Source organism: Canis lupus, chromosome 1 (genome assembly GCF_011100685.1).
Source record: "Canis lupus familiaris isolate Mischka breed German Shepherd chromosome 1, alternate assembly UU_Cfam_GSD_1.0, whole genome shotgun sequence".
Classification (NCBI taxonomy): Eukaryota; Metazoa; Chordata; class Mammalia; order Carnivora; family Canidae; genus Canis; species Canis lupus.
This window is the reverse complement of record NC_049222.1, coordinates 34,816,597-34,823,214: the sequence shown is the minus strand read 5'-3', so window position 1 is coordinate 34,823,214 and position 6,618 is coordinate 34,816,597. Positions and strand designations below refer to the sequence as shown.

Genomic DNA, 6,618 nt, shown 5'->3' with positions numbered 1-6,618 from the left:
TAGAATTCATTGCAAGAGAAAAGAACCATCACTAAATATCATCTTCAGCATAAGGGTTTGAATTCCTCTAAAAGAACGAAGCAAGAATTAAGCAATTAAACCTTTGCCATCCAAATAGTGGAGTGTCTTAAATGAATAGAAGAGAATAGTATGATCTTGATTTGCCATTAAAAACAAATGATAAATTCTTGGAATAATAAGTTTGCACAGGACCACAAATTTTGACCACTGACATTTTATATTTGTTATTTGAGTACTTATTTGAAAAACGGTTCTTTGATTTTCAAGTGTTGTAGAGACCGGTTAGATGGTCATTGGTCTTAGTTTCTGTTCCTGTGCACACGTGGGGTCTGGATTTACCAGCTCCTTTGCATTGTGTTGAGAGAATGTGACTTTATCTGCTCAGTGGAATGGGGGCACTGATGATATAAGCTGCTTCTAGCCTTGCCCTTAAAACTTATTGGGTAATCCTTTAGTCCTATCATCTAATATGAGGCCCTCAGAAGTTACATCTTTAAGGTTGGTGTTAGATTAGATGATGTTGGGTTGTATTAATATTTGAAGCTTGAATCCCTGAGATAACAGAGAATTGGCCAAAGGGAACCACCAAAGTCACTTTGAGATGTTATTGAAGTGAGTAAACTTTTACTTCAATAAGTCTTTTATTTTGGAATTATTTCTTATGACTTGCTGAACATACGATGCAAGTCTAGAACAAAATAAAGTTTCACTAATAATAACATTACTTCATTTCTAGACAGATCTACATAGAAGAACATGAATTCATGGGAGTAGCAATTGATTCAGGCTTTCCTTGATGTTAGAGGAAGTTCTCCTTATCGTTTTCATCCTCAGGATAAACATAGTTGAAAAAAATTAACAAGTTTGACTCCTTCACTTATTTATTTATTTGTTTATATCATACAATGACTATATGTCAACATTGTGCCAAAAGCTTACTATGTGCCTTACATTGTGCCTCAAGGACAATATATCCACTACCTTTCTCTATTGGATGACATTGTCATCTACCCAACTGCCCAGGCCAAAAGCTTGAGGAATTGAATCCTTAATTTCTACATCTCTTCTATTAGGTCCTGTGGACTTTACTCATACATAATTCTCTCCTTTTCATCATCACTGATCTGGTCCAAAACATCTTTGTCTTTCACTTAGGTTGTTGAAATAGACAACTAATTACTAAAATTAATTGTTCTTATCCCAGTCTGTCCCTTATCCTAAATTCACTTTGCAGCTAGATTAATCTTTAGAAAAGGCCAGTCCGTTGTGCCAGCCTTATACTGAAAATCCTTCCGTAGCTCTACATAACTCTTAGGATACTCCAAATTCCTTAGTATGACTTAAAATACTCTGTGATCTGGCTTTTTAAAAAAATTTTATTTATTTATTCATGAGAGACACAGAGAAGCAGAGGGAGAAGCAGGCTCCCTGCAGGGACCCTGATGCAGGACTCAATCCCAGGACCCTGGGATCATGACCTGAGCTCAGTGGCTCAACCACTGAGCCACCCAGGTGCCCCATGATCTGGCTTTGTTTCCCTCTCCAGATTGTCTCTTGCCATTTTCCCTAACTCATTAGTCCAACAATTATTACTATGAATAATTCTTATGTATCTGATACTTCTGAGATGGTATTTTTGTTGACAGACACTAGAAGGTTGAAAGCAAGTTATATTTGCCTATTTGGTGCTCTTCATTCTGTCTTTCTGCCTGGCTTATCATATTTGTCAGACCCAGAGAAAAAGGCCCACTCACATTTTGTCTAAACATCTAAAAGTTAGCAGTAGAGCTCACAGACAATTACAATATTTTCTACCCTTCCATCTCACCATATACATTCAGACGAATTTAAATTCCAGTTTATTTTGAATTCTCAGTTTCTTCAGCTATATTGGAGCATGAAAGTAGTGTGAGGAGAGATGGCCACAATCAATGGAACGTAACAGAGTCCAGAAATAGACTGACACAAATATAGACAACTGATCTTTGACAGAGTGGCAAATGCATTTTAGTGGAGAAAGAATCATCTTTTCCATAAATATTACTGGAGCAATTGGACATCCCTATGCCAAAAAAGAAAATGAACTTGGATCTATATCTTGCATCTTATTAAAAAATTAACTCAAAATTAAATTGAGATCTAAATGTAAAACCTAAAACAGTTATACTTCTAGAACATGTAAGTGGTAATCTCTGTGACCTTAGATCAGGCTAAGATTCCTTAGTATGACACCAAAAGCATTAGAGGAAAAAAAAGGTTATATTAGGTTTCATCCAAAGAAAATGAAAGATGAGCCATAGACTAGGAGTAAATATTTGCAAGTCAGTTATCTGATAAAGAATCTATCCTAAATACTTAAAAGAACTCAAAATTCAACATTATAAAATAAACACTTCAAGTTTTGAAAATGGGCAAAAAGTCTCAACAAATGGTTGACCAAAGAAAATATATGGACAACTAATAAGCATATGAAAAGATGCTCAACATTGTTAGTCATTAGACAAATGTAAGTTAAAACCACAACAGGATACCACTTATACCTATTAAAATGGTTGAAATTCAAGGACTAACTATATCAGGTGTTGGCAAGGATGTAGCAGAACAGGAACTCCCGTAAACTGCTGATGGAAATATAAAATGTTTGGAAAACATTTTGGCAGTGTCTCTTTTTTTGGCAGTTTCTTAAGAAGTTAAACATATAGCAACCACCTGAACCAACCACTTCACTTTTAGATATTTACCCAAGAAAAAGAAAAGTATATATCCATTCAGAGACCTGTACATGAATATTTATAGATGTTAGATTTGTGATGATCAAAAACTGCAAACTTAAATGTCCATCTACAGGTGAATGGATGAAAAAAGGAATATAATCAGCAATGACAAATAATGAAATATTTGATACATACAACAGTATAAAACAATTCTTTCTCAGCTTTCTAATATTCTGTTTCCTAATGTTTGGTGCTATGGACCAAATGTTTGTGTTCTCCAAAAATTCTTATGTTGGAGCCTAATTCCTAATGTGATGGTGTTTAAGGAGGTGGGGCCCTAGGGAGGTAATTAGGTCATGAGGGTAGAGCCCTTATGAATGGGGTTAGTGCTTTTAAAAGAAAAGACACAGGGGCACCTGGGTGGCTCAGTGCTTGAGCATCTGTCTTCAGCTCAGGGCATGATTCCAGGGTCATGAGATCGAGTCCCACATCAGGCTCCTCACAGGGAACCTGCCTCTCCCTCTGCCTATGTATCTGCCTCTCTCTCCATGTTTCTCATGAATAAATAAATAAAATCTTTAAAATTAAATTAAAAATAAATAAAAGAAGAGACACAAGAGAGATGATCTCTGTCTCTATCATGTGAAGATGGAGTAGGAAAACAAAGCATGAGTTCTGAGAGCAGGGCTGGGAAGGCCTGGAAAAAACATGGCAACAGAAATAAAAAAGAGAAAAGTCATAGACTCTACAAGCACCTGGACACGTGAGCTTGGGCTGCAGCAGAAATGGCATCTGCGTGGTGCATCTGGAATAGAACAGGAGCTGCTCTGGCCTGTGATGCCGTGGAATGGACCCTGCTCTTGTGGCACGCAGCCACACCAAACAGTATCAAGGTAGAGGGGCTCCTTGGAGCACCAACGCTGTCAGTCATCTCGGAGCCCCAGAAACCTCGACCTATAGAAGGCTGGACTCATGATGAGGGCGCGAATGATTGATATGTGTGTGAGCAGATACACAGATGTATACTCATTTGTAAGTTGAGGTTTTTTTTTTAAAGATCCTAAAATTAAATTGCCACTAAAAAAAAAAAATTTTTTTTTTTTTTGTGGCAGGACACACTTTATTTTTTTTTATTTTTATTTTTTATATATTTTTTTATTGGTGTTCAATTTACTAACATACAGAATAACCCCCAGTGCCCGTCACCCATTCACTCCCACCCCCCGCCCTCCTCCCCTTCTACCACCCCTAGTTCGTTTCCCAGAGTTAGCAGTCTTTACGTTCTGTCTCCCTTTCTGATATTTCCCACACATTTCTTCTCCCTTCCCTTATTTTCCCTTTCACTATTATTTATATTCCCCAAATGAATGAGAACATACAATGTTTGAAGGACACACTTTATTGAGCCCCTCAAGCCTAGTTCTCCTTCTCCTGCACAGTCTTGGTTCCCCGGAGACGCCCAGTCCGCCGGGCAGCAATAAGACCCACTTTGCGGCCAGCAGGGGCATCTCTGCGGATAGTAGAGGGTTTGCCCATGTGCTGGTGGTTGCCACCTCCAAAAGGATGCTCCACAGGATTCATGGCCACACCCCGCACACGTGGCCAGCAATTCCTCTTTGCCTTGTACTTGTGGTACAGCCTTCAGAATGGGCTTGTCAATGCGGCCACCTCCAGCAACCACACCCACCACGGCTCTGTTGGCAGAAGAAATGACCTTCTTTGAACCCGACGGCAGCTTCACTAGAGTCTTCTTGGTCTCCGGGTTGTGGGAGATGACAGTCGAGTAGTTCCCGGAGGCTCTACAAAGCAGGAAAAGGGTGAGCCAGGAACCAAATCAGGCAGCCTGTTCTTGGGCTTCCTAGCCTTCAAAACTGTGAGATTAAATTTCTGTTATTTAAGCAGTCTATGGTATTTTTATTATGGTAGTCTGAACTGACTAATATGTATGAATTAAGTCATTTCAGAATAAGGTGACTTCCATCTTGTAATGCTTATAGAAGTCTATACAAGGGGTTGGTAAACATTTTATGTAAAGGGTTGGACAGTAAATGTTTTAAGCTTAGCAGCCACATGGTCTCTGTCACAACTATTCAATTCTGACCTTGTAGCACAAAAGCAGCCATAGACTATACATAAACAAATGGGTGTGGCAGTGTTCCAACAACACTCTATCAAAATAGACAATGGGTGGATTTAGTCCACAGGATGTAGTTGGTCAACCTCTGTTTTAGACTGTTAGAATTGGTGCATGTCTTTCAGCCTCCCCCTTACTTGATATGTTGGATCTGGGTCCTATTGGCCATTTGCCGAAGCCATTGATCCTGGATATCAGGGGCGACATCAATGGATGTCAGCCATCTCTGTGGTGCCAAGAAGCCTGGGTACTTAAAGCTATCTGGGGACATTTCCAGTATCAGTAAGCAAGTTCTTTCTTTCACAAGATGCCAAAAGCCTATGAGAAGTGTGGTAGATTAAATATGACTGCAAATGATTTGTCATCGTCGTGGAGAGACAGAGTTTGTTTTGCTCCCCTTGGATCTGGGCTGGTGCTGTGACTAAGGTAACCAATAGAACTGATGAAAATGATGCTGTACCAGTTCTGTACCTACACCTTAAAAAGGTGGTAGAAGTGTCTGATTTTGTACTTTTAGAAGTCCTGAACCAGCATGTAAGTCATCTGCTGACTCTATGAAGAGACCATAAGGGGAGATCATGTGGTACAGTCATGTGAAGAGCTGAAGTCTCAGGGACCTCATGGACAGAGAGAAGCCCAGCCACACCAGTATCTGGAGCTAAGCTCAGCATTTCATCTATCCCTATCAAGGCATCAGAGTGGGTTTTCCTGATGTTCCAGCCAAGTCAAGCTACAGATTAATGCAGACTCAAATAACATTATATGGATGAGAACAACTTCCCAGATGATCCCAATAAACAAAGATGAGAAAACTATTTCAAGCTATTAAGTTTAGATGGGTCAAACAAGCAGATAAGAACACTGAGAGATTTATCTGAAAAAAAAAAAAAGGATTAGTTAGTGATCCTCAAAGTAGGTTCTGTGAGATGTGTATAGGTGTTCATCAAATAAGAGCATCAGAGTTTTGTGTTCAGTCATCAGGTTTTGTATCCAAATTTCCACTTGAGGTTGGAAACTATTTTGTGAACCAAATAGGTTTATTTACTGTGGAACTTCTCAGAGTCTTGAACATGTACATTTTAATAATAAACATTATGAAACTCTAGGAGAAGAACATAAGATTTGTTTGTGACTTTTTAAAAAGATGTACTTATTCATATCCTGAGAAGGATTCCCATAAGTGATGATGTCTTAGTTGTGTCCTGACCAAGAAATAAAGCCTGGGAGATGCAGAACAACATGGTCTCTAAGCTTATTTCCAGCTCTAAAATGTCATTATCTAGAATCCATTATGAGATAGTCTCTGTTAGCATTATTAGATCTCTAATACAAGAAGTGGAGCAAGCACTTGGAGTTCCTGGTGAATATCCAAACCTCTCATACAGTCTTCAATCAGTTCTACTCATTATGGATAAAGGCTTTTGCTTTGAGTACCTGAATACTTCTGACTTCCAATCATAACCTATGCCTTGAAGTGAAAATATGGTCATTGAGGATGGTAAAAAGTGTATATCATGATTTAATGGGGTAAGATCTTAGCAAAAACTTTGTATAAACAGAGATTGTCTCATTTGACTATCATATTTCAGAATAATATCATCTCTCCAATGACTTTGCTCCTTCAATTTGAAAATAGACTCAACTGGCTTTTTTTCTTGCACTAATAAAAGTGAAAACAACATAGCACTATTCAATCTCATCTACCTGTTAGGATATTACCTTGATTGCCCTACTTGACATCACAACACA

General features: G+C 38.6%; 1 pseudogene; it reads right to left on the bottom strand.

Moving 5' to 3' along the window:
- Positions 1-4,118: 4,118 nt before the first annotated feature.
- LOC100856282 lies at positions 4,119-5,140 on the bottom strand (annotated as a pseudogene).
- Positions 5,141-6,618: the final 1,478 nt, after the last annotated feature.